At 37.2% G+C, this 12570-nt stretch overlaps 1 protein-coding gene and 1 long non-coding RNA gene across 2 annotated transcripts in view; one reads left to right on the forward strand and one right to left on the reverse strand.

Moving 5' to 3' along the window:
* NRG3 (neuregulin 3) overlaps positions 1–12570 on the forward strand; it is a gene marked incomplete at its 5' end in the record, with an annotated part of 1035788 nt that overhangs the window by 507083 nt on the left and 516135 nt on the right. The window lies entirely within an intron of this gene.
* On the reverse strand, positions 323–8489 carry LOC117802712. Its single transcript, XR_004626186.1, has 3 exons — positions 8388–8489; positions 6419–6542; positions 323–4447 (listed from the first exon to the last, which is right to left on the reverse strand). It is a non-coding gene; the product is annotated as an uncharacterized LOC117802712 (long non-coding RNA).

Genomic DNA, 12570 nt, shown 5'->3' on the forward strand with positions numbered 1-12570 from the left:
TTTCCTGGGATTCCTCATGCAGTTGCAGGCAGATATGATCTAAACCACTGTTACCTGAAGGCTTGATTGGGTTGAATGTCCTAGAGGGCTTGCTCAGGTGGCTGACAGTTGATGCCAAAACACCTGTGTGTGGCCTCTTTAGCTCCTTAGTCTTAAAATGATTGGCCTTCTTATATGGAGATTGGTTTCCCCCGGAGCAAGTATCCCAAGAGAACCCTGGGGAAGAGCCTGGATGGCTCTCTCTCGCCAGACCTGAGAACTCACCCAGTATTAAGCCTTCCCTGCTCTGTAGTTGAAATCACAGACACAGGCAGAGGGAAAATAAAGCCCAGTTCCTAGTGAGAAGAGTGCTTAAGAATCCATGGCCATTAAAAGATCCGCAATGGTCCTCATCTTAACCAAACACAAACTGATGATTTGCTGAGTAGATTTGGTTTAAATATTTGAAGTGAGAAGCCAACAATGAATTTATTTCCAGTGAAAGTTGTGTGAAATACAGATTTTCAATAGTTTCTTTGAATCAAGTGGTAGCTAAAATCAAAACTATACTGTATTTCATTGACTCGATGATGCAGTCAATTTTATGACACAGTATTATTTTATTTATCACTGAGAGAAAATGGTCACACTCACCTATTAGGAAACTAATTCCATAGTGCTAATACATGCAAAATATTATTTTAGAATGGGTGAAACAATATTCTAATTTTCAGAAATATAGCCATGAACTCTTTTTCTTCTTCTCGAGATTTAATTCACTTACCACAAAGTTAACCCTTTGAAAGTATACAAAGTATGGGTGGTTTTAGTATGTTCCTAAGATGCCGCAAGCATCAAAGCTACCAAATTGCAAGCAATCCCTGTACCAACAGATAAAAAGATTACTCCAAACTTTGCTGTGAAAGAGAGAAGGCAAGAAGGTCAACTCCGAGACAAAGACCCTTTGCTCTTCTTTGCTCCAGCTTTTATTGGTCCTTCAGGATAATGACAAATCCTTATCACTGTTTCTCCAGCACGTGATGTGTGATAAGGGGTCTTACTGGAACTGGGAGGATCTGTTTACAGGAAAGATACGATATGCTAATCTGCACAGTTTAGGAGTTCAGCTACACATAGCCTAGGGGACAATGCATACATCTCTTAGATCACAAGGTGGCTGTGCCAGCTAAGAAAGCTTGGGGGAAGGCAACTCCCCGTGGCATTCCAAAGGCCTTCGTCCTTCTCTGAAACCTTCCCTTGCCCTTGGTGGCCTCCGGGTTACATTTTAGCAAGCCAGGTATTACAGATGATTTCATGCTCTACATTAAGCCCAACAATCACTAAGAGAGAAAACGGTCACACTCACCTGTTAGGAAGCTAATTCCATAGAGCTAATACATGCAAAATATTATTTTAGAATGGGTGAAACAATATTTTAACTTCCAGAAATACAGCCATCAACTCTTTTTCTTCTTACTGAGATGTAATTCATTTACCACAAAGTTAACCCTTTGACAGTATGCAAAGTATCAGTGGTTTTAGTATGTTGCTAAAACGCCACAAACCTCAAAACTACCTAACTGCAAAACATTTTTTGCCTCCTCACCCAAAAAACCCCATACCCATCAGTAATTACTTTCTATTTCCCTCTTCTTAAAGCCCTAGCAACCACTGATCTATTTTCTGTTTGTACATTTGCCTTTCCTGAACATTCCACATAAATCGACTTATGTAATCTGTAGCCTTTTTCTGTCTGGCTTCTCTCACTTACCATAATGCTTCAAGTTTCACTCCTGTTGTAGCATGTATCTCTCGACTCTTGTGGTCTTCATTATCAATACTTCCATTATGAAATGGTCCTCAATGTGTACATTTAGAATGCAATAATAGATAAGAGGATGTGCACATGTCCATATTGAGAATCACAAAACTTGATTCAAGTGGAAAGACAAGAAGGAAAAAAAAACCTTTATAACTGATAAGCAACAGAAAGCTGACATTTTGAGGGCTTTGATAGTTTGGTTTACATGGGCCGAAAAGTTGCAGTATGCTTTAGAGGCATGATTGGAAAGAAGAGGCATCAGGGGACACCTGCAGGCGTGGTGAGACAGCTGAGCTGAGCTGAGCATCGTGGAAGGAAGTGAGTTCCCCCTTGCACACGGGAGGAAGATAGATTAGCGAGATTTGGGAGTAGACCCTGCTTAATCTCTGAAGGCCAGTGATCAGATAAGTGTCTGGTATGCAATATTTACAAGGGGAAGGGAAGGTAGAGGTGGGGGAGATGGAAAGAGAGAAGGGAAGATGGAAGGAGGAAAAGGGGATGGATTGAGAAATGATTTATCAAATGAAATCTGTTTGATTATTCTCTCAATTCAAAACAAGCTCTTAGGAGGAAAGGAGGCTGAGGAAGCTGTGATCAGAAATGTAATTAGTACAACTGGAATGAGCAGGACTCAAACTGAGTAACTTTGGGCATATCTCTGAACCTCTGTTGTCCTCAGATATCCAGGAAGGGGATCATCAGCCATGAGGGTCCAGACCAACTGATATGTATTTGTTCCACTCTTCACTGGTTGTTCCTCTAGGAAATTCTTCCCTAGTCTTTAGACAGAGCATCCTTTATAAAGAAACTCCCGCATCTCTCTTAAGTTCTCAGCCACCAAGCATTTCCTCCGAGTTTCAAATGAATAACTGGGGATGAATCCTTCACTAAATTGTAAGACGTTCCAGGGCAAGAAAAAGGTGATTTCTCTTTGTATTTTTGGGTTCTGATCCTTGTTTGGCTAGGTAGATATTTGGGTAATATGAATAGAGGGAATTAAAAGTAGGTCCTTGGACTATCAGAAATTCCATATTATAGGTTTTATGTCATAAAGACTTAAATTCTAGTGGGATAGCAATAAAAAGGAAGTTAAATATGTGTCACAAAGAAATAAATAGAGAAGTAAAATAGAGTTCATAGTTCCATTTCCACATAATAGGGAGAAATTTATTAATCAAAATGAAATCAAGAAGAGAAGTGAATCCAGGCTATGGGTCCCTAGAGTGGTACAGGAACCCCCAGTGTGATTTTAGAGTTCATGTGAACGACCTTTTTTTTTTAGTTGAAATACAGCTGACATACAATGTAACATTCATTTCGGGTGTACAACATAGTGATTCAACAACTGTATATGTTATGCTTAAATGACCATTTTTAAAATGTTAATAGTTGTGTGTTAATATGTTATAGGAAAAAATAACACCTCAAATTTATGAATTTATGGTTATATTTCTTACCAGTAGGCAAATAAATATAGGGAGTTACTTTAATTGCAACTAAAGGAAAGACACCATATTATTAATAAATAGATATGGCCAAAATCATAAAGAGAAGAAGGCATAAAATGTGGATTTAACAATCAGGGTTCTCCAGAAAAACAGAACCAAAAGGGTGTGTGTGTGTGTGTGTGTGTGTGTGTGTGTGTGTGTGTGTGTGTAGAGAGAGAGAGATTTGTTTTATGAAATTAGTTCATGTGCTTGTGGGGGCTGACAAGTCCAAAATCTATACAGCGATCCAGTAGGCTGGAAATTCAGGCAGGCGCTCTGTGTTACAGTCTTGAGGCAGAATTCCTTCTTTTGGGAAAACCAGTTTTTGCTCTTAAGGCCTTCACCTGATTGGACTGAGGCCCACCCACATTATCAAGGTTAATCTCCTTTATTTAAGTCAACTGCTAAACATTAATCACATCAACAAAAGACCTTCACAGAAACATGCAGACTAGTGTTAGACCAAACAACTAGGCACTGTGGCCTAGCCAAATTGACAAAAAAACCTATCACAGTGGGAAACATTCATAGGGATTTTGGATTTACAAATGTTGATTTGCATTTAATGGTGGATCATAAGGTGGGAGATGTTCAACAGAGTTTTAGACATGAAAGTGATTACTGAACAATCAATCTGCCTTCACATATTCACCCATTTTTATTCAGAAAATCACTTACTCTGGAAATTTTCCTTCTTACAGTTGCATGCCCTATTGTTAATGGAGGAAGTATTTCGAGGGCTTTCCTATTAGGTTCCTTTTATAGAGCTCTGTTGCAGCATTACATTGTAAACATCTACCATAAAGGTTCGCTAGTGATTACTCTTAATTCGTATTCAGATGAAAGCAAAGAGAAGGAAAAATACACAAGCAGGAGTCTTGTAATTATGCTACATAAAATTATTAGGCAATTTAGAAAATTGTTAGTGGGAAACTGCCCATCATGCATAAAAATAATTTTGATTTTGATGTACAGCATTTAATGTAAGAATGATTGTAGGGAAACCACACTATTATTTTTCCCACAATTATTCAAGCACATTTGAATTTGCTTTAAAGAAAGTGATATCTTTCTAAAGTTGAGTCTTTCCAGTCAAGAGAATACTTGTTTTGGCTCTGTGACAAAGTTCATTTTCCAAGGTTTGCTGTGAATTGTAGAACTGTGAGAACAAGAAAGAATAATTAATTATGTCCTTTTCTCCCCTTATAGCAAAACTAAATAATAAAAAGAGTGAGATATTATTTTCCTGCAAGCTGAAGTATATGTGTTGTAGACATATCCAGGTAATTTGTGGGCTAATCTATTTTCTTCAATATAGAAATACTCTTAGCTACTATTTTTGGCATATAGTTGTTTATACAGATAATTGTCAGTACCCTGATAAATAAGTTCTATTAAAAGATCATGAACATGTTACCTCTCAGTTCCTGTGTTAGATGGCTTCTTGCAATTTTTTTTTTTTAATCTGGAGACAGTCAATATTTAATCAGGGCACATCTCTCAAGGGTTCACAGTATACTACATTGGCTGTTGAATGTGGTTAATTTGCATTAATCTATTACAAATCAATGTTCAGTAGTATTTTAAGAACTATCAAAAGTAGCGTTCAGGATAAAGTTCAAGCTCTTTAGGATGGCATATCTAGTTGACCTGTTTTGGAATGCTTGTCCTAACTTGAGCTCCCTCATAGGGAAATTAGCTCTGCCCTTTAACTCCCATCTGTACCTTGTAATTCTGCATCCTCTAGCATAAACAGGATCATGGAAGGAGGGCACCACTAAACAAATTGCTTCTCACAATAGTTTGAACTGTGGGACCAAGAAGTTGTAGTCAATTTGTATAGGGTGCCAGCCTGTAAGGGTTGGCAGACATGTCAGTTCATGTATAAGTATTAAAAGGTTGTCCAGAGAGTGGAGAGAGATAAGGGCCATCTGGGTCCCCAGAGAGTGGTCAGTGTCTTTGGGGCCCAAATGGTAAGATGCCTGCCCTTTGCTTGGCTTGGCAAGATGAAATTCTTTGCTCTCAATGGGAATATAAAGCTCCTTATGTTTTAGTCTTGATCTGTCTTCTCAGCTTAATTTACCAATATTCCATATACCCCACCTCCAAAACACCCTGACCTTCTCCGTGGTCCCTGAGTGAATCTTGTTCTCTCACCCCTACAGGCCATTGCACAGGAAAGGATGCCTTCAGTGCAAAAGGTGATATGGGCGAGTCAGATCTAAAGTCACCTCCAGACCCTGTATTGGTAGGCTGTATGATTTTATGCACATTACTTTAATCCTCAGATTTCTCATCTCTAAAATTGAGAAAATAGCACTTAACTTGGAGGGTTTTCAGGACAATTAAATGAGACATTATCTTCATAGCCCCCATAATGGTGCCCAACACTTTAATCATCAGTAGCTTCTAGTCCCATTTTTGCCTCTTTGAGACAGATTCTAATTCATCTTTTAAGATCAGTTCAATCATTCCCTGTTGGAGTCTCCAGAGTCACTCATTCTTTCCCCTCAGCTCTGTGAAAATCTAGTTATAAATATTTATATGCTTAGTTGCATCACAGTTATGTGTTTACAGATTTCTCCAAAAGTAAAATAGCAAATTTTTCTGGTTCTCTGAAAATACAGGTAAAGGAGACTTATAAAACTTTAGTGCCCAGAGGTAGACCTGAGCCTATCAAAGATGCACCAGTAAGTGATGCTTGAATTGAGAGCCAGGGATTGAGTAGTGACAAAGGAAGAAGCGAACTGTATTCCAGGCAAAATACATGAAAATGCATTCCAGGGAAAACATGTGCAAAGAAAGAACATACTGAAAATTGAGTGTCTGAAACAAAGGTCAGTGAAGCTGAGAAGGGGATGTTGACCTACCTAGAGGCAGGACCTTGTTGGGCATATTAAACAATGTTTCACCATAAAAATAAGGGTTATTGTACTGCTTACTGAGTACACCTTACATGTGAGAATCTCTTTGAAGCCTTCAAATACATTAGGTTTTGCGATTGCCAATGGCCCTCTAAGGTGGATGCTGTTATAATCTCAGCTTTATAGAAGGGGCAACCGAGGCACAGACATATGAAGTAACTCCCATAATGTTTACAGGGAATTGTAGAAACTGGATGCAAACTCACGAAATCAGGCTCCGGTCCGGCTGCCCAGTAGAGAACTGTTTGGCAGGGGGCGAGAGGGGACACTGGTCGACCAGCTAGGCTGACACCGGCGGAAGTCCGGAATGATCCACGATGGTAGCTGAGACTGGAAGAGTGAGGGAGCATTATTTTGTGAAAGCAAATTTCAATTTAACCAGAACACCTTGAAATGAAGGCTTTGAATTGAAAAGAAGGTTGTAAATTGCTATCAGAATTAGTCATTTTAGTGATTGAAACATTTCAGGGCTAAATATGCCATGCCGCGCCTTTATGGGAGGAACTATTTGAGAGAAACGACTGCCAGTTTCTCCACGGTATGGGTCTAAAATATGGGTTTAAAGGGAAGGCAAGCCACCTTGTCCCAGGTGGGGCACGATGGAGGTTATAAACAACCAAGCTTTGGGAGCATCTTTGAAACTTAATTAGCTCTTACATATAAACTAGCAAGATCAAATCACTCTCAGGTTAGATATTTGAGAAGCTTTTTTTCATATGGAAAATCTGACTCTATATTCGAAAGACAGAAAGGACACAATAACAGAAAGGAATTAATTTATGCAAGTCAGAAGATGATGTAAGAATCCGTTTCCTGCATTCATTGGGAGCATTTGTGTTTTGCAGATGAATGTTGTTGGTGGAAGAAGTTATGTTGACAATATGCTTAATGCTTTTATTACTATCTTTAATTTATGAAAAAAGCTCAACTTTAAAGACTAAAATGCACTCCGATGTTTAAGCCTAACAAACTCTCCCCAAAGATTTACTGAGCTGCTTCTTCATATGAAAAATAATTTCTGTAATCAGTGGTCTCTGAAAAACCAAACCAATTAATTTGTGCATTTTTATGGATATAATTAGGCTGAACTTGATACTTGAGGGATAAGCTACGAGCATCACTAATGTTTACAAGGTAGTATAAGTATTATGTCTTAAACCAGACTATTTTCCATTGTTGGACTACCCTGACTTTAATGAAATAATCTATTTTGAGAAAATGGAAACCCATTGATTTCCCATCATTATTTCAGAAAAGATCCATAATGTTGATTGTTTTTCTTCTAATTTTAAGGCAAACTGGGCCACCAAGAAGTCAGAATGTCTGTGGATAATGGAAGTCACATTTAAACATTTCAAAAACACCTAACAGCGTTTTCAAATGTAGACCCTGGTTGGGTTTGGAATAATGCATTTTCTTTGATCACATGCCTAAAATTGGAACTAACAGCCACAAAGGACTCCTGTTTTGTAGATTCTGATATGGAGGCTCAAAAAAGCTAAATAATTTACTGCATTCGTACTAGTTACTAAAGTTAATATTCTTTAAATTAAATAACCTAGAAACTTATTATAAGTTATTAAAAAAATTTAATTTTTTCACCTGTACAGAAAGGCATCAGGATTCAATAATTAATTTAACCGAGTACTTTTTTTTATTGTTCTTACATGTTCTTAAAGAAATATAATCCTCTTATGGAAATAGATACATTTTGAAATCCTGTATTTTTTATACATGTCGCTTCTATGAAAAAAAATACATGCTCATCAAATAAAAGGTAGAAACAGAGATTTTTTGAAACAAAAGAAACTGGCTATCTAGTTCTAGCACCCATCCAAACACAGTAATAGTGTCTTACTTAATTTCTAGCCTTGTACATGTTTGCCCCCAGTTTTTTCACTGTATTTTGTATTATTTTAGGTTTGCGTAGAGAGTTATAATATAACATCAATATGAGGATAATTGTATGGTCAGAAATTCAGCTCAAACAGACCAGTGTCCTTAACAAGAACTATTGGCCTATGCTGTTTTTCTGGAAGATTCAATCCAGCAATTCAAAGGAAGTCTCCATAGCCTCATTTTCTTTTCATATTTTTTCTTTCTTTCTAAGCAAATGCCTTGCAAACCTGTTTCTCATTTCCATCTCTCTCCTGAACAGCTCAACAGAGAACTTACCTTTTGAAATACCTGGCTGCGGTTGACTTATGCCTCAGTCTTGGTTTCTGACTTGATCTGTGCATTTGTTTTCCAAGCTGACTTGAGTCCTTTTTGCCACTGGGTCCTGGAATTAGAAGCAACAACTCCTAGTGATCCTGTCTTGCTAAATCTGTTGCACAATTTAAAACATTAAGTAATACCAGCTATTCTTAGAAGAACAGAAGTCATAATTAGGGAAGCAATGATTTCACTCCGAACTGTAGTTTTACAAGATGTAACTACATTTTAGTGTTCATCAATTTTTATTTCATACTGTATTTATCTTCAAGGAACAAATGAACCAAGTGCATTGGATTTAAGATACACAGAGCTGAATTTATTTAATATGCACTTTTTCATTTTTGCTGTAAAAAAATTGTTCCATTTTATGTAAAACTCCCTATGAAAAATAATTTCCTCCCTGATACTATAGTTTTGTCTGTTTGCTCAAATCTGAATGACGCCAAATGGTACAGCCATGTTGGAAAACAGTTTGGCAGTTTATTACAGAATTAAACATACAATTACCCTGTGACCTCACAAACCCCACTTCTAGGAAATTACTCGAAAGAAATGAAATTTATGTTCATATATACACCTGCGCAATAATGTTTATAGTAGCCCAGATGCCCCCAGTTGGAAACAACTCAAATGTCCTACAGGAGGTAAATGGATGTATACAATAGAATGCTATCGAGCAATAAAAAGGAACAAACTATTGATATATACATTTTGATGAATCTAAGTGAAAGTAGCTATATTAAATACCTTGTGATCTATTTATGACATTCTGAAAATTCAGGGGGCGGATCAGAGATTGCTAGGGGTTGGCAGTGAGGGAGGCTACAGTTTTGAAGGAGCAGCCTGAAGGAATTCCTTTTGTTGAGATTGTATCCTGTTTGTGATGGTGGCCACAAGGATCTTCGTATGTGTTAAAACTCATAAAAAGTATATACCAAAAAACTGAGTACTACTGTATTTAAAGAAAAAATCCAAGTTCTCAGTGAACAAACTTACACTAGTTCTATCACATGCAAATAAAATAAATATATAATAACACCTGCAACTCCCATCTACTGTCCTTTCCCGAAGCTCTGAAACCTTGCGTAACCTTATGCTTCATATTTCCATAAAATGATGCCTTTGATCCTGGCATGGGACATATGAAGGACTTGGGGACCAAACTAAAGAAGGAGAAATCCGTTCAGATGCTGTGTCGGGATAAGTCAGCATTATCATTACATAGGAGAGAACAGAGAAGGCTATGTGGCAACAATGATGTAATCTTTGCATGACATAGAGAGGCTTATGGGACTGGCCTAAATGGCAAATTATTAAAGTCTTTGTACTTAGTTACAAAAAGAAAAAGAACAATTATATAAGAAATCTGGATCACCCAGCAGCGGATATAGAACTGAATTGTTGGATGCTGTCCACCTGTAAAAATTGGATTCCCCAAATGCTTCTGTAGTGCTTATTCAGCTCTACTTCAGGTTTTAACATCCTGCTTATTTTTTTTTTCTTTTCATGGCCAGAAGTGAGGATGGTATTAAGAGCAGTGCCGTGTCCTCGTTTTGTGTCTGCTTGATCCTGTAAATTAGTGAGAACATGCCCATTCTATACCAGTCCCTAGCTACCCCTGGTTAATGTTTTGTGGCATCAGCATGGCTTTCAAACAAGACCCCCTTCTCCCTTTGGAGCACCTTTAAACTTTGCAGAAAAGAGCACTTGGCACTCTCCTGGAAACGGAGTTCCTTCTGAGTATGCCATTTCCAGTGCTGTCAGTTTGACTTCAAATATGTGCAAGGAAAACATTAAACTGTTCTATCAAGCACTGCCGATATTGCTTGTCTGAGCACCACAAGGAATTTCAGCCACATTTGCTTTCGAGGTTATAATGATTTACAGGTTATGCATGATTCTTTGGCCAAACAAGTTCAGTTTCTTCAGATGGCCTTGTCCTTTAATTGTGCACCTGCAATTTCAATGCAACTTATTTAAGCATTGTAGAAATGTTGTTCATTCAATCAACAAACATTTATTTTTGCCTATCCTGAATCAGACATAACATGATATATTCAAAGATCCTTTATATATGTGTGTGTTTTGAAAAAAGAAATAGGAAAAGATTAAAAAAAATATCGATGTCAAGTATGTGTGATAAAAGCTGGGTTAAACAAACTTAAACAGGACTCCTGCCAGGGTGAATTTTGAGACCTTGTAATGTGCTCATTTGCACTATGACCTTGCAAGGCTGGACCCTAATATATGCTGGTTCTCTAATCTCTCTGACTGAGTTTCCCTGTTGGCTTTTTTGTTTTTTTGTTTGTTTCCTAATTGTTAGAACAATTTGGTGGTCTTAGTGTTCTACTCTTAACACTTTAGAAAATGCTTTTATGGATGATAGCAAAAAAAGATCATTTTTCACATCTTAAATATTCAGTATTGATTGTTAATCAGTCCTGTTGCATACCACCTCAGAGCCAAGGAAATTGCAAGCAGGGACCGAAGTGCTCTTTGCCAAGCTGCCGGTGACATACAACCTTGTTTTTCTGTATTATTATTTTCAAATTGGAATTTAGCTGTGCCAGTGGTAATCCCCAGATTATGTCAGAATGGTATAGATACCAATTTGCTGTAATTTTTGGAAGAACTAGATGATTAAGTCAGCTTTGCTATGTGGTAAATTATTTTCTCTGCGTGGGTAAAAACTGTCAATTAAAAATGGCAGGTTTGCAGCCAGAACTTGTTGAGAATGGTCCATGCACTGCATAAATATGTTCTCTGCCCTAACTAAACTAAGTATATGAATCATAAAAATTATGTATGGGTTTTCAGTAATTTGAAGAGAGACATAATGTATAAATACAGTTTTCTTTCTGTTATCCTAGCCCACGTATTTGAGCTATGTTTAGTGTTAGACATGTAGTGGGTGATTTTGATGAATGAATTAATTTTCTAATTCTAGGTGAAGAGTTTGTGCACATCAATAGAATAATGTTCAAAGAAAATAGATCACAATCACAGACTAAGAATCAATTTCTAGAAAGAGATGACTTAACATTTAATATTGTTTATCTAGAGTCTAAAACAAATATATCAACTAAGTTTCCATGTAGCACTGTATTTAATCTAATATGATCATGAATTTATAGTGTCTTAAAAAATGTCATTTTATTAATAAGTTCCCAGAATCCATCAGACAGTATATAATCTGGTAGCATATTAGCTTAAATTATCATTATTATCATCATCATTTTCATTTTTATTTTGAGAGTGAGAGAGAGAGAGCACACCCATGTGCATAAGCTGGGGCATTGGAGGAGCAGAGGGAGAGGGAGAAAGAATCTTAAGCAGGGTCCCTGCTCAGCACAGAGCCCGACTACTCAATCTCACCACCCTGAGATCGTGAACTAAGCCGAAAATCAAGAGTTGGACACTTAACTGACTGAGCCACCCAGGCACCCCACTTAAATTATTTTTTATACCCTTATAATTACATATAGAGGATGATTGCCAAAAGAGAACTGAGCTATATGTATTGCTATTAAAAGTGAATTTAGTGTATGCAGTTGGTTGTATATAAATGTATTCTTGGTATTCTTGGCTCATTCTGGAAGATTTCAAAACTCTGACACATCATTTGACTGAGCTGAAACTTAGAGTGAACATTAAAATTTTCTTAGTTTCACCAAAATGTCAGTTTTTCCTCTGAATCCTATATGTGTGGAGAACCACAGACACACAGTAACCACTGTTCTCAAAGGTTCGTAAAATCCTGGTGGTGCTTATTTTTAGTCTATCTTTTAAGAGCTTTATTGAGATACAATTCACATACCGTAGAATTTATCCCTTTTAAAGTGGACAGTTTTGAGATTTTCATTATATTCACAGAGTGTACCACAACCACTCACCACTCTCTAATTTCAGAATATTTTCATCTCCCCCAAAAGATACCTCCTATCTGTTAGCAGTCACTCTGTATTCTCCCATCCCCTCATCCCCTGGCAACCACTAATCCCCCTTCTGTATGGATTTACCTAATCTGTACATTTCATATCAAAAGAAGCACACAGTATATGTATGGCCTTTAGTGTCTTGGTTCTTAAATTAACAATGTTTTCAAACTGCATTCATATTTTGGCATAGGTCAGTATTTCAT

The sequence above is a fragment of the Ailuropoda melanoleuca genome, chromosome 6, assembly GCF_002007445.2.
Source record: "Ailuropoda melanoleuca isolate Jingjing chromosome 6, ASM200744v2, whole genome shotgun sequence".
NCBI classification, from domain to species: Eukaryota; Metazoa; Chordata; class Mammalia; order Carnivora; family Ursidae; genus Ailuropoda; species Ailuropoda melanoleuca.